The sequence below is a fragment of the Macaca nemestrina genome, chromosome 2 (genome assembly GCF_043159975.1).
Source record: "Macaca nemestrina isolate mMacNem1 chromosome 2, mMacNem.hap1, whole genome shotgun sequence".
NCBI classification, from domain to species: domain Eukaryota; kingdom Metazoa; phylum Chordata; class Mammalia; order Primates; family Cercopithecidae; genus Macaca; species Macaca nemestrina.
Genome location: NC_092126.1, coordinates 13,057,703 through 13,072,496, shown reverse-complemented (window position 1 = coordinate 13,072,496; position 14,794 = coordinate 13,057,703).

Here is a 14,794-nt window from a genome sequence, read left to right as displayed (position 1 = left end):
ACTACAATAGAATGGAATGGGCTTTTAAGAGCTGGCTTTGAAACCTGGCTCTGCTACTTAGGAACAGGGTGCTCTGGCACACTTTTTCTTAACCTTTCTGGTCCTCAGTTCTTTTGACTGTGGGTTTTTTTATTTTATTTTATTTTATTTTATTTTATTTTATTTTATTTTATTTTATTTTATTTCTTCTCAGTTCTGGCATTTTATAAGGACACGACAAAATCATAATTGTGAAGCTCTGCATGTGGTACTTACCAAATGCTAATTTCATTTTATTATTTTATAATTCCTATTGCAAAAGGAAAGATCAAGTTATAATGTTATAGTCATAACTTTGTTGTTGTCAGAAATATTTATATTGTATTTCTCGAAGAGTTGATCATAGAACTTTAAAAAACAAAATGTTTAACTCTCTACGAATGACAGGGAAGCATAGGGTAACCTGTAAAAACAACATTTAATACACGGAATAACCACATAAATTTGCCTAGTCATTTTAAAGCTGTTTACTCTCTTACTTCATCTTCATTTTCTGAGCAAAAATTTAGAACATTTCTCAGCTGTAAAACAGAAACAGGAGCGAGAACACTCTTAGATCTAACATTATGATATAAGAGACAAGGAAAACAAGTACAGAGAGGCGGGAGCTATCCAAATGGGGAAATTAAAGGTGACTGGAGTCATAAAATATTAAAACATGGTTTAATCAGCAGTGAGATATGTGAGTGAGCTTAATTAGAAATACATATTATTATTTGACTTTAAAGTATAAAATTAAAAATTAAAGCAATCTTACAGGATACATAATCAGTGAGGAATAGTATGTTGGAAAATGAGTCTGATGTTGTAATTGGTGTGCACAATTAAAATTAATTAATTTTAGTTAGCATCCATGCATGCAAATATGAAATCAACAAATTTTAAATATTAAACTCATAATTATAGTGACACTGGTATGTTGCTACCAAGAAATGAGAGACTGCTCTATGGCATGTAGTCACCTCTGCTGTAATGCACTGCTTCTGATCAAATCAGGGAGGCATCCTGTCTACAGGACAATTGTGATTATATAAAATGTGCCCACTTTTAAATTGATTTAAATTAAAATTCACAGTGATGTTTTACCTGTGCTAAATTTTCTTTCCCATCACATCCTAAATGAAAAAGGGACTTAATTTTAATTAACACATCATTGCAGGTAGTCTAATATTAATGTTCACTAAGCCCTTTATAAGATTCATTAACAGTCATTTTGTGATGAAAGGACATAGGAGACAGATAGAAAGTTGGGAGGCTATTTTTAGTTATTTCACTATTGATTTAACAAAATACTGAAAACTGAAGCACAATCCTTTAGGATTCCATAGTTAGGAAGGAGTGAAGTCATCCTAATATGTAAGGACAGAGAGGAAAAGAGAGGGATGAGGGATCTCTCTCTCTCTCTCTCTCTCTATCTGTCTTTCTCTGTGCATGTGTGTGTGTGTGTGTGCAGGCATACAGATGTATAGATGCATAAAGAGAAAGCATTTTCTGATGCAGGATTAATATTGGTAGACTTCAAAGAAATTGTCAAACAGGGCAAGAACCAGAGTATGAGCAAAACTATTGGAATGAATTTGAACTTATTATTTAAAATTGACGGCCGGGGGTGATGACTCACGCCTGTAATCCCAGCACCTTGGGAGGCGGAGGTGGGCGGATCACAAGGTCAGGAGATCCAGACCATCCTGGTTAACATGGTGAAACCCGGTCTCTACTGAAAATAGAAAAAAAATTAGCCGGGCATTGTGGCGGGCGCCTATAGTCCCAGCTACTCCAGAGGCTGAGGCAGGACAATGGCGTGAATCCAGGAGGCGGACCTTGCAGTGAGCTGAGATCGGGCCACTGCACTCCAACCTGGGTGACAGAGTGAGATTCCATCTCAAATAAAAAAAAATTAAATTAAATTAAACTAAAATTAAAATAAAATTGACCACAAATCCATAGATTACACAAAAGATGATGAATCAATATCCTTGAACATCAAAACAGGTGACTGCTATTATATCTTATTAACCTTTCCCCAGCCAATACCAGCTTATAAAGACAATCTGAAATTTCTAGGCCATTCATCTATACCTTCTGCTGTGCTACTGTCTGCTTCTACCATCCACTACACCTTTGATTCTGACGTGTTCTCTTTGTTGCTAGACTGCATCTTCTTTGCCTTCCTTAAGCTAATTTTCACCTCTGGTCCAGTGGTGAAATGGTGCTTACAGCTCATGCCCCACTTGCTTAATGCTCCATGGATTATTTCAGGACTGGACAACCATATTTGAAGGCAGATGCCTTTCTCAAAAGGTGAACTTATGTCCCTCATTTTGTCAACCTCAGCAATATCTTCCCTCACTGCAGCCTTTCAGAAAGATACTGGGATGTGGAGGCAGACAAGATAGAAGAGGGGAAAATAGGCAAGGGGAAGGTTCTCAAGGGAAGACCGTAAGATTCATGTGGTCTTTCGAACGGCAGTCTATTTTATGGTCATCAGGAATAGATTGATGGAGACCAAGGGGGTGTGAACTGAATTTCACACACATTGGATATCAGGCTTCCATGGAAACATTTAGGATCTGGTTCTGTGTCATTGACCTTTTGACTTATGAGCTAGGTTTCAACACCAAACAGAAAATAAAAAAGGTAGGGGAAAATGATCGTCTATTCTACCCTATTCCATAACCTATGTGTACTTTCTCTTAGACCATCATACTTACCCTACTCAAAAAGCAAGCAGTTTGGTTTTAAAAATATGTTTATTTCTTTAAAACTGTAGTAGTATTGGATTTGGTCTTTAGCAGTTGCCTGTGGCACAGATGCACTTCATTCAGGCCCTTTACATCTTGGACTTGGCTCTTCCTCACGGATTTGGAAGGCTGTCGTAGCTTCAAAATCCACCTTTCCTTCATGTAAAGAATTTCTATTCAGAAACTTTTGAGTTTCCATAACTCACCTTCAATTTATCTAGTGTGGAAAAGAATTTGAACCTCATGGCATGGGTATGAGGGATTAGGAGGGGTAGAAATGAAGTGTTTCTGTGGGAGACATGGCTGCCTGAAATAAACACAGAGAGAATGTCTTCTTGGAACTTCACTTCTCTGTGCCATAGTAATAGTCAGGACTCTCTCTATCGAGAGAGAGAGGGGCTTCCAGCCAACACAAAAAGGAATCTACAACAACTTCTAGAGCTATCAGTGAATTCATTAAGTTCACAGGACACAAGACCGATATACAAAACCCAATTGTGTTTCTATAAGCTAGCAATGAACACCTAAAAACTGAAATTTAAAATATGATACCATTTACAATAGGTCCAAAAAAGTGATTTTCCTAGATATAAATCTAAGAAAACATGTATTTCTGTGATGAAAACTACAAAATACTGATTAAAAAAATAAAGATCTAAATAAAGGGAGAGACATACTGTGTTCAGGGATTAGAAAACTTAACATATAGTAAAATATGTCAATTATTCCCCAATTGACATACAAATTTGACACAATTGCTATAAAATCTAAATACTATTTTATTTGACATAGAGGCAAGATTATTTTAAAATTTAAATAAATTGGCAAAGAAGTAAAATAGCAAAAGTTCTAAAAAAGAATAAAATAGGAGAAACAATGCTACCTGATTTCAACTTTATTATAAGACTACAGTAATCAAGATTTCGTGATTGAAGGGATAGACAACATGGTCAATGGAAAATAACTGAATATCTAAAAATAGCTTTATGCAAGTATGGATAACTCATTTTTTAAGAGCTTCATTGAGATATAGTGCAATACTTAACAATTCACCCATTAAAATAGACAGCACAATTGGTTTTAGAATATTCACGGATGTGTGCAACCAGCATCACAACCAGTTTCACAACATTTTAATAACCTCACAAGGAAACTTTGTAGCCTTTAATTTTACCCTCTATTTCCATTTCCCCCACCCTCACCCCTAAGCAACCACTAATCTATTTTCTATCTCTGTAGATTTGCCTGTTCTGGGCACTTCACATAAATGGAATGGGATCTTTTGTGACTGGCTTCTTTTACTTAGCATAATGTCATCAAGCTTCATTTACCATGTACCAAGTATCAATATTTCATTTTTTATGATCAAATAGTATTTTATTGTATAGTTACGCCACATTTTGTGTATGTATTCATCAGTAGATGACAATTGGGCTGTATAGCTAACTGATTTTTTACTTCAATGCTGAATTGAACATTGGACAGATAGTCTCTTCAACAAAGGATATTGAATCTTTTAGTCTTTTTGGGTTATTATAACTTATTATAACAAAACACCTCAGATGAGGTAATTTATAAACAATAGAACTTTACTGGTCACAGTTCTGGAGCCTGTGGAGTCCCAGATCAGGACGAGCAGATTCAGTGTCTGGTGAGGACCCCTTTTTTACACTTGGTGCCTTCTATTTCTTCACATGGCAGAAGGGCAAACAGGCTTCTTTGGACCTCTTTTATAAGGACATTAATTTATGATAGCAGAGTCCTTATAACCAAATTACCTCCCAAAGGCCGTATCTTCTTATTACTTTGGTGATTAGGTTTCAACATATAAATTTGGGGGAGATGGCACAAACATTCAGATCATAGCAGCCATAGCCAAAATGATGAACTTCATTTTAAACCTCACAATGGATAAAAATTAAACAGATTAACTCATTGATTTAAAGATTAAACGTAATACTATGAAACTTTTAGAAGAAAACACAGAAGAAAAATCTTCAGGACATAAGGCTTGCTGAAACATTTTTAGACATGACACTAACAGCATGATCTATAAAATAAAAACTTGGGAAATTGGATTTCCTCAAAATTAAATATTTTTCTCCGCAAAGGACCCTTTAGGATAATAAAGATAAGAGACAGACTAGGAGAAAATATTCGTAAACCAGGACTCACCTACAATATATATAAATTAGTCTTCTCAAAAGTTACCATTAAAAAGCAAACAATCTAATTAGATGATGAGAAAAAGACAGAGACATTTCACTGAATAAGATACACAGTTGGGAAATAAGCATATGAAAGGATGGTTAATTTCACTAGTCAATTTCCAGTTTAGACAAGTGTTTTCTACAGTCTTTAAAGGTAAGAAAAACTAGATGTAAGCTTAAAATTAAGCTTATGTCTACATGAACAATCAAATTTACCAAAAGTATTTCTGAAACCATTGACATTACTTCTTTTTTTCTGACTATTTAAGAAAGCACGTTGGCCAGGTATGGTGGCTCTTGCCTGTAATCCCAGCAGTTTGGGAAGCAGAGATAGGCAGATCACTTGAGCCCAGTAGTCAGAGGCTAGGCTAGACAACATGGTGAAACCCTATCTCTATAAAAAATACAAAAATTAGGGGAATAGGTGGGAGGATAGAAAGTTGAATTTGCGGTAAGCCATGATCGGCCACAGAAAGAAAGAAAGAGGGAATAAAAGAAAGAGGGAAAGAAAGGAAGGAAGGAAGGAAGGAAGGAAGGAAGGAAGGAAGGAAGGAAGGAAGGAAGGAAGGAAGGGAGAGAGAGAAAGAGAGAGAAAGAAAAAGAAAGAAGGAAAGAAAGAAAGAAAAAGAGAAAGAAAAAGAAAAGAGGAAAGAGAAGAAAAGAAAAAAGAAAGAAAGAGAAAGAAAGGAGGGAGGGAGGGAATTCAATGCTGAATTCAACAATGGACAGATAGTCTCTTCAACAAAGGATGTTGAAGCTTTTAGTCTGTTTGGGCTATTATAACCTATATAACAAGATACCTCAGATGAGGTAATTTATAAACAATAGAACTTTTTTGGGCACAGTTCTGGAGGCTGTGGACTCCAAGATCAGGGCAAGCAGCCAGGGAGGGAAAGAAAACATGCTTACATCTGCCATTTTTACAATTGAGTTTTATAGGTCTAGGGGCTACCAGAGCAATTTTAAAACATGGGTATATTGTGTAGCGGTGAAGCTTTGACTTTTAGTATACACGTCACCCAGATAATGTACATTGTACCTAATAAGTAATTTTTCATCTTTCGCTCTATGGATTTTTCTATGGAGAAGAAATTTAACAGCAAAATTTCATGATGAACATAATTTGGTATAAACTAGTTCCAGTGGTCCCTGAACCTATGCTTCTGTAGTGTGTCTCCCACACAGTTGTCCTAATTCATTTCTTCAAATGCTTTAGGAAATGTTAATTAACAAACCTAAAATTCGTTAGAGTAATACAACATTTAGGTAGAAGGATTAGCTTCTCCCTGGAAGTTTTGTAAGGCCTCTAGAGCTGTTTTTTTGTTTCTTTATTTGTTTTGGTTTTTTTTCCCCCAAACATTTCTATCTTGAAGTAAATATTTGAACGGCCAGTATCGACTCTTTTACTCTGAGGTCAGGATCAAGAACCATCCAAGTCACTGTCATTAGGGTTTACTTGCAGCAACGATGACTAAGATTCCCAAAATTCAGCAACGTTCCTACACTTCCAGGGAGTGACCTTCCTTACTTTTGTGAAGATGAGACATCACAAATCAGGTCCCAACATACTTTCCTGAATGGACTTCGTCAGTATCGTTTCCAACAGAGAAAGTGCAGTTGTTTAGATAAAATTTACCTTAAAGTTTTTCATTTTTGACAAGATCATGGTTACCAGTAAGATTGCTAACTTAGATATAAAATGAAGTAAGTTATGCCCTACATAAATTATGCACAATAGAAAAGCATAACTTTTGGGGTTGTCTTTTCTACCAGACAGAAAAGAAATCATGATTATTGTTGTTTTGTTTTGTTTTCCTTTTTGATTTTACAAATTAACATCCAAATTTACAGGCTTCTAAAACATCTGGGCTCAAATCAGTTGTGCCTAGTGAAACGAGGAAACTTACATTCTTAAGAGGCTTACAATCTTTGTTGGGCTTATTGGAAACTCTGGCACAATATTAAATAATCACATAATTATCTTTTTGCCTTACTTTCAATTTACCTTGAGCACAGTCTCTAAACAGTATGCTTTTAAAATGTATATATCTCACGCCTCCCATATATATCTTTGTGTCTTGTTCTTCTGCTCAATATTGTGTTTGTATCATCTACATTGTTGCTTAAACTCCAATATTTTTATTTCATTTGATTGCTGAATTGTATTCCATTGTACAGATATGATATATTTCTCATTGTACTGATGAACAAGTTTAGAGTCTTTTCAATGTAAATTTTTATATACATACGTATTAGTTATCTATTACTGCACAATAAATTACCACTTGTGTCTATTGTATTGGTTTAGAAACAAGCAACAAGGCCAGGGTTCACTCAAAGGGAGGGGATGACACAAGCACATGAATAACAAGAGGTTGACCTTCCTAGAGGATCCCTAGAACCATATGTTATACCCATGTTTTAAGTAAATGGAATCTCATTTTTCAAATTTTCTCTGCAAGATTTAAGCCTGAATAATAGTTCTGCAGTAGGAACTTTGCTTAGCAGTGAAGTCAATTTCTAATCCTCTTAAATATACTGCAAGTATTACTACCCTCCTTTTACAATTTTAGGACATGTAGCTCAGCAGGTTTAAGTGATTTGCCTATGGAAATTCTACTGTGTGGGAGAGCACATACGCATGTTTCAAAACCAAGCTATCAGCATGCTGTTGAAATATAATCATGGTAAGCATTGATGAAAATAGAAAATAAATATTGCTGTTGCCCATCTTAATTATGATGGTCACCCCCTATCTCGGTCAAACATAAGACAAAAAAAGCATTGATGATAATAGAAAATAAATATTGCTGTTGCCCATCTTAATTATGATGGTCACCGCCTATCTCTGCCAAACATAAGATAAAATCAAATGACTTTTCCCTAGACTTTATACTAGATGTGTTCACAAGGGTAAAAAGTGTCAGTGTAGCTGCAATTCACATTGCCATATATGAGTAATTCTATGATCTTTTAATTCTTTGAATTATCTGCCTAGAACCTATACTTCAATAATATGAAGGTATTACTAGCCAATATTACTGTAATGATGTTATTTACTACAAAGAATAATGCTGCTAGTTTTGAGTAGCATTTGGCCAATCTAGGTGCAGACAGTGTTAGCAATTAATTTCATCAAACATTTGGACAGAAAAGTAAACTGTTTATCATTGTATTTTTAAAGTTAGAATAGAGATAAAATCTCCTTTTTAGTTTGTTTTTGTTTTCTGTTTTAAGTCGTAGATATTCTTCTTACATAGGTATTCTTTGAAAAATGGCATGGGAGAATCTGGAATTGACAACCATGTCTAGCATTACCCAACATATTTTATTCCTGATGGAAGGCCACAAAAGATTGGATATAGATTTGATAATGTATAAATACATATACTGTAGAATGTTTTTCCAGCTCTTGGCATCTCTTCCTTGAGCAATTTTAATAACCTCCCAGCTGTATTCTTTGTATTCTTATTCCTCCAATTATTTACTCATTCAATGAATATTTATTATCCTCCAAGGTGTTTGCTTCCAAACATCTTTTTAAAATGCATATCTGATCATGTCACTTCTCTGCATGATTCTTTATCATCTTTAGGATGTAGTCCAGAGAGTATAAGAGAAGGCTTTAGACCTACCTGTCCACCCCATCTGCTATTGTAAACACATAATGGTTGGAGCATATCAAACAACTTGTCTACCTCAACCACTTTATTTTTCTATTTTTTAAATTGTCATACACTTCTTTTTTTTTTTTTTACCTTATAAACACTCTTATTGTATTTTAAATCTCAGATTAAAATCTTCTTTTCTTTCCTTTCCTGCTTGTTCACATAGCATTTTGTATGTAACTCTATTCAGACTTTATAATTGTTCAATTTGTATATATTTTTTAATAAAGAAATACTCATGAACAACTTACTACCCAAAAGATTTAAATAGCAAATATAAGCCAGGATAAACCCTGAGGGACTTACTAGGGCATCCGTTAATAATGTGGAAGTTCTAAATGTCCTCACATAAATCATTTGGGCTCCAAAAAATCTTGCACCTATTGTGTAGCAACAGTGCAATTCCCTTTGACAAATGGAACCATTCACCTCAGACTTCTACTATGAGTAACAGTTCAATAGCATAAGAAGACCAAACTGGCAGATTAACATTCTCAGATTTCAATTTTTGGGGGGACCATGGATATGTTCTCTGATAAAAATGTTCCTTTCTTAGGAAGTAGGCACTAGGAACTCTAAATTAACCAAGTTCATGGATTTAGGAAACGAAACAAAAATTCTGTAAATTCATTGTAAGATGAGTGGGGTCACTCCTACATCAACCCTGAATATGTAGATTAATATATGCTTACTATGTGGAATTTATCATATATTTGTCATTCTTTTAAAGAATATTCCACATTCTTTAAATAGAATCCCAATCTTACATGGTGGTATCTCTCAGCTGGTACTAGAACTTTTCCTTCAGTAGGCCATTTCACCATTTTAGAAAGTCAATTGCCTTTGGATGATGGGACACATGGTAGATCAATAAATGCCAAAGGTCTTAAGCTTCTTGCCTACTTTCATTGTAAAATGATGTTGTCCACCATTGTGAAAGAGTGGAGAGTACTACTGAGCATCATTCTGTGGCAGAGATTAAGTCATTCTGTCAGGGTAAGATGGGGCTGATGGAAAAATCACGCACAAGAAATACAAATTTGCATTCAGAATACATACCTATTTCTATAAGGACAGATTCCTATTCTCTGCAGTATGGAAAAGGTCCAATGTAATCAATCTATCACTAGGTGGCTGGCTGATTCCTCCTCTTCCCTCATCATTCCTGGGAAAAGTGCCATATCAGTGCTTAGAGTTGACCTATGTTATTGGCAATTTGGATACTCAGCAGGTGCAGCAGTCAGATCAGCTATGGTGGAGGGGGATTGCATGTTGTTGAACCTACATGAAGCCTTCGTGGCTGCCAAAATGGACACTTTGCTCATAAGTCCATTAAGTAAACATTGAGCTGACTGAGAAAAGAAGTTTACTGACAACCCCAGGATAAAGTCCTCTTGTTCACCTGGTTATTTACAGCCTGAGCCACAGTGAATGCAACCTGTGAGCTTTTTTATGGTGCACAAATATATACTTATTATATTTCCATTCTAAGAGGAACATGTACATACTCCTTCCTTCGACTTCCCAGGCACTAATTTTCCAATCTTATTCAGTAACTATGGAGATGCAAATCAGGTTTAACTCTTCAGATCTAGGATTTATCTGATTACATAGATCAAATAACATCTTAGAAGGCTACTCATTTATTTTTCTTCCTATTTTCCTGTGAAAAATTAGTCACTGTCATATATTCCTGAATGTAAAAACACTTTGATTACTACTCTATCTTTGTGGATTATTGCAGTAATGGCAGCCACCTGGCCAGGAGTGATTAAGTGCCACTGTCTGGCATTTGCCACTTAAGGATCATATTACTCTCAGTAAAATATGGAACTCAAATTTGTAATGATGAAAGGTAAGCCCCATTTATACCTAGATTGAAGCAACTACAGAAGACAACCAACTACCCTAGAGATTTACGAAAGATGCTGGTATTCCCTTCATGAAAATTTTTCATAATGCCTTAGTAAAGACAGTTTTCTCCAAACTCCCTGAGAGGTTCTATTCCAACATTCCTACTGTCCTGTGTATTCTAATTTCTTTCTCTGTTTTATACTAGAGAAGTTCTGGTCTCTCAGTCTTGTTCAGTATACCGAGAAAACTTACAGATCCACTCCCAGATCCTGAGTCACTGGTCTAACACAGTGAAGATCTAACTTCCACCAGTGTTCCCCGGATTCCTCCCGGAGCTGGATATAATTTTTTCTCTGCTTCTCCTCCAATCACTTTTTAACTCTGAGCTGCACCAAATCTCTGTTCTTCAGTGACTAAAAATGTTATGAAACTTTAGCCCTAACCTGGGAAGAGGAAGAAAAGGAGGGAGAGGAAGAGGAGGAGGAGGATGGAGAAGAGTTGTCTCTAAAGGAGAAAATCTCTATCAAACATGTCAAAGGTGGGGGACCTAAGAAGCTGACAGCATTGTTAAGAGCGAGGAGCTGGAACAAGAAGGAGTGAGATCCATCTAAAAGACAAGAGTCCTGTGAGAAAGAACAAACCCATACTCAGACCTAAGAAACCAGATTCCAAGAAATAAGGAGCCAGGAACTGTCTGACTGCGGTGATCAAGAGAGGGCCTGTGAGACCACCATGCAGAGTGGGCCTTCCTTGGGCTGTGTTGTGGTCATGGGGTGTACCTCTACCTTGCCCCTTCCATCTGAGTCTAAATAGAATGGGAGTGTGGTGGAGGAAGTGACAAAAGATCCTCTCACTCAGAACTCTCCCATGTGAGGCGGCCCTGGTGAGAAGAGCCTGACTTCAGGGAAACAATAAAGTTTGCTGTGTCAGGACCTTTCCTGCTCTTCTTCCCTGAAGCCATCCTCCTCTCCAGCTGCAAAAGCCCACGTGCAGAGGACAGCTGTGAATCAGCACATCTGGTCTTGAGATCCCATCTGCCACCCTGCCCCCAGTTCTGATCTGAGGCTGCTGTGTTCCAGCCAGACTTCAGCTGGGTTCTGCTCTGATCTTCCACCTTCCTACTTTTTGGCACCCTAAGCCCCAACTTTGAGGGAAGAACCAAAGGTCTCAGCTTCTTGCCCAGCCTCAACCTTTGCCCTCTGCTAAGCTTTGTGTCAGGCCTGGCTAGAAGGAGGAAACAATGACAACAACAACAAATGTAGGCAGTTAAGTCACTTTGTGGTACAGGAAGCAATAGAGGGTAGCACACTTTGGCCCGGGGTGAAATAGCATCTTCTTGTGAAATACTTGCCCTGGGTAAGATCATTAAAATGTCTTCATGCAATACAGTATATGGTTAGTTTTCTACATAACATGGAGGGATTGCTTCTGCTGGCAAAGGAGATTGAGGAGGATTTGCAGTTCAAAGTTCTCAACTTCATTTGTATCTGTTGAAATGTTAAATATCTTAAATATCAGGGTCACCATTTATTCCCAATCAATATCTTAACTTTAGCATAAGACCCTTAGCAAAGGCAGTGGACACACACACACACACACACATACATACACATACATATATGTATATAGTATGTGAGGAAGAGAGAGAGATTCTGAACGAGAGAGAGAGAGATTGTGAATATTGATTCAGAACAATGCACAATATATTACTGTCAACTTAATCTTTTCATAGGGAAAGGAGTAGAATGGTATTTCGATTTACAATAAAAAATAAAACTGGGAGGGAAAATCTTTTCAAAGAGTGGAAGATGGAGGCAGAAGTGGTTTGTGTTATTAGGGAAATGGTCTTGTAAGAAGTTAATGACGAATTACATGTATTATATGCCCCTTTCCTATTCCTTATTCCAGAGAGAGATTTTTGCTGGCTAAGAACATGAATTGGCATTTCATATCTATATCACAAACAAGTCTCCACATCTGTCATATGTCAAACTCTTATGGTAATTTCTACAATTCATATGATATGTGTGAAGTCAATTCTGTCACCACTTTACTTTTTTACTTTGGGATTCTGCATCTTAAAATAGTTTGCTATCACCAAGTTACACGTATTTTATCTCCCAAAATATTTTAATGCTACCATATATTCACACGGTGTTACTTTTACTTGTACCTTCTCTTTAATCTATATCCATCTAACTGTCATCTGTCTACCTCTCTTTTTCAGCCTATGTGAGCAGTAGTTGGTCTAACTTCATGTCAACACTAATGTATAAATAACATTAATTTAATGACTTCCCTAAATTTTTAATAATTTGAAATTTCACTTTTATAATTAATTAAATTTCTATAAACTAGTGGGCCTAATTCCGAACTCAATTATGTTCTATGTATCTGGTTTTTTTTTCACTAATACTTTTAGTTCCTATACACAATTGTAGTATGTTTAAAAGCTTGAAAGACCAACCCTGTCTCTTATCATTTTATCATGATAAAAGTATGCTTTTTGACATCTCCAACATAAATTATCCCAGGATGTTCTTGATTTTTTTAAACATTTTATTGGGACTTTGAATTAAACCGAACATTAAAATTCACTGGGGGTGGGATAATTGACATCCCTAACTGTATCTTAACTCTAATCCTAAATAACAATAGTGACTATTTGCAGCCAGAAATATGCTACGTCTTTCTATTTATGCTAATCTCTTTCATTAAAGGTCCTTACTTTTATGACAGACACTTCATATTTATAATTAAGTTATTCCTGAATTGGCCAAGATTTTAGTTTTACTCTGAATGGCTCAGTTTTTCCAGTTCAATTTTCCAATGTAGCTGGCATCCAGGATTTGATTCATTTACGTTGGCCTTTTTGTTTCCACCGACATCCCTAAATGAGTGTATTTTCTATGCGGAAAATCATATTAATTGAAGTAAGTGACTTTTTTTCTTCTCCAGTGTTTAATACTATTTATTATCTTGCTATTTTTATACTCTTCGTTGCAATTTAAAAAGGTACTTGTAATAGGGATTTTTGTTATATTTCTCCTCATTTGAATTTGGTCAGAATGTATGCACTTCAATCTTTGTCTATCTACCTATCTGTCATTTTAGCATTACATTTTTATTTTATTAAATTTCTAGCAGAAAATGTTTTTGATATTAGGATATATATAAAATTCCTTTTTTAGCTAGTAAAATAAATTTTGGCTACATATGTCAAATGTTTAATTTCTTTTGGCCTCTGATTGAAATCATTATATGCTTCAGTTTCTCCAAATCTGTTAAAGTATTAGAATAGCTTAACTATTTGCTGAAATTAAACTACCTTTGCATTCCTAAAATAAATCCTGCTTGACATAGTAATCCTTAAATATACTTGTAGATTTGTTGATTGGAGGTCTATTCAGATTTTTTATTCTGTTCATGTCTGTGTTTGGCGTATACATTTGAGTTTTTGTGTTATCCTTGTAATAATTTGGCATCAGGTTAGGATAGACATATAAAACAAATTGGAAGGGATTTTCATTATATTTTATGACTAGCAACACTTTATAAATTAGTGACATTTTATATGTTCAGGCACAGATTTGCAAAACAATATATAGCAAGTGTGTACTCTTTGCAGGAATCATGTTAGGCTGTCTGATGAAGAAATTTAATATCTTAAAGAAAAACACTGATGCTATTATTACATCCAGTATTAGAGATAAGGCAATTGAGGAATACAGAAGATCTGTTATGTGTAATCTGTACAGATGAGAAATCAGTACCCAAACTGACATTGCTGCCTCAAGCTTTCTTCATTCCCATTTACCCCTATCCAAAGAAGTTATTTTTCAAAAATATAAAATATTCATTTATAATGTATAACGCAAAAGACACAGTGTAAAAATAATAACTAAATTATTGCTTGTGTATCCATTACTTGTTTAAGAAATGGAATAATAATGACTCTGAAAGTCTCTTTGTGTTCCTCTTTTATGTCTTCCCATCTTCTCTCCACAGATATTTATCTTCCTGAATGTATAGTTAATTAGCCTTACAATTAATCTTATACTTTACAGTTATATCTGCTATTTATTTTTTCTTAAATATTTATCAACTTGTTTGTCAATTTTGACTTTTGTGTTAATGGAGTCAAGAAGTAGGTTTCTTGTCCCCGCCCGCACCCCACCCCTCTTTGGTTTCAATACTGCTCAGTAATTGATTATACTACAATTTGTTAATCCATTCTTCTATTGATAACCACCTGGATGTTAACAGTTCTTTGCTGAGGAAA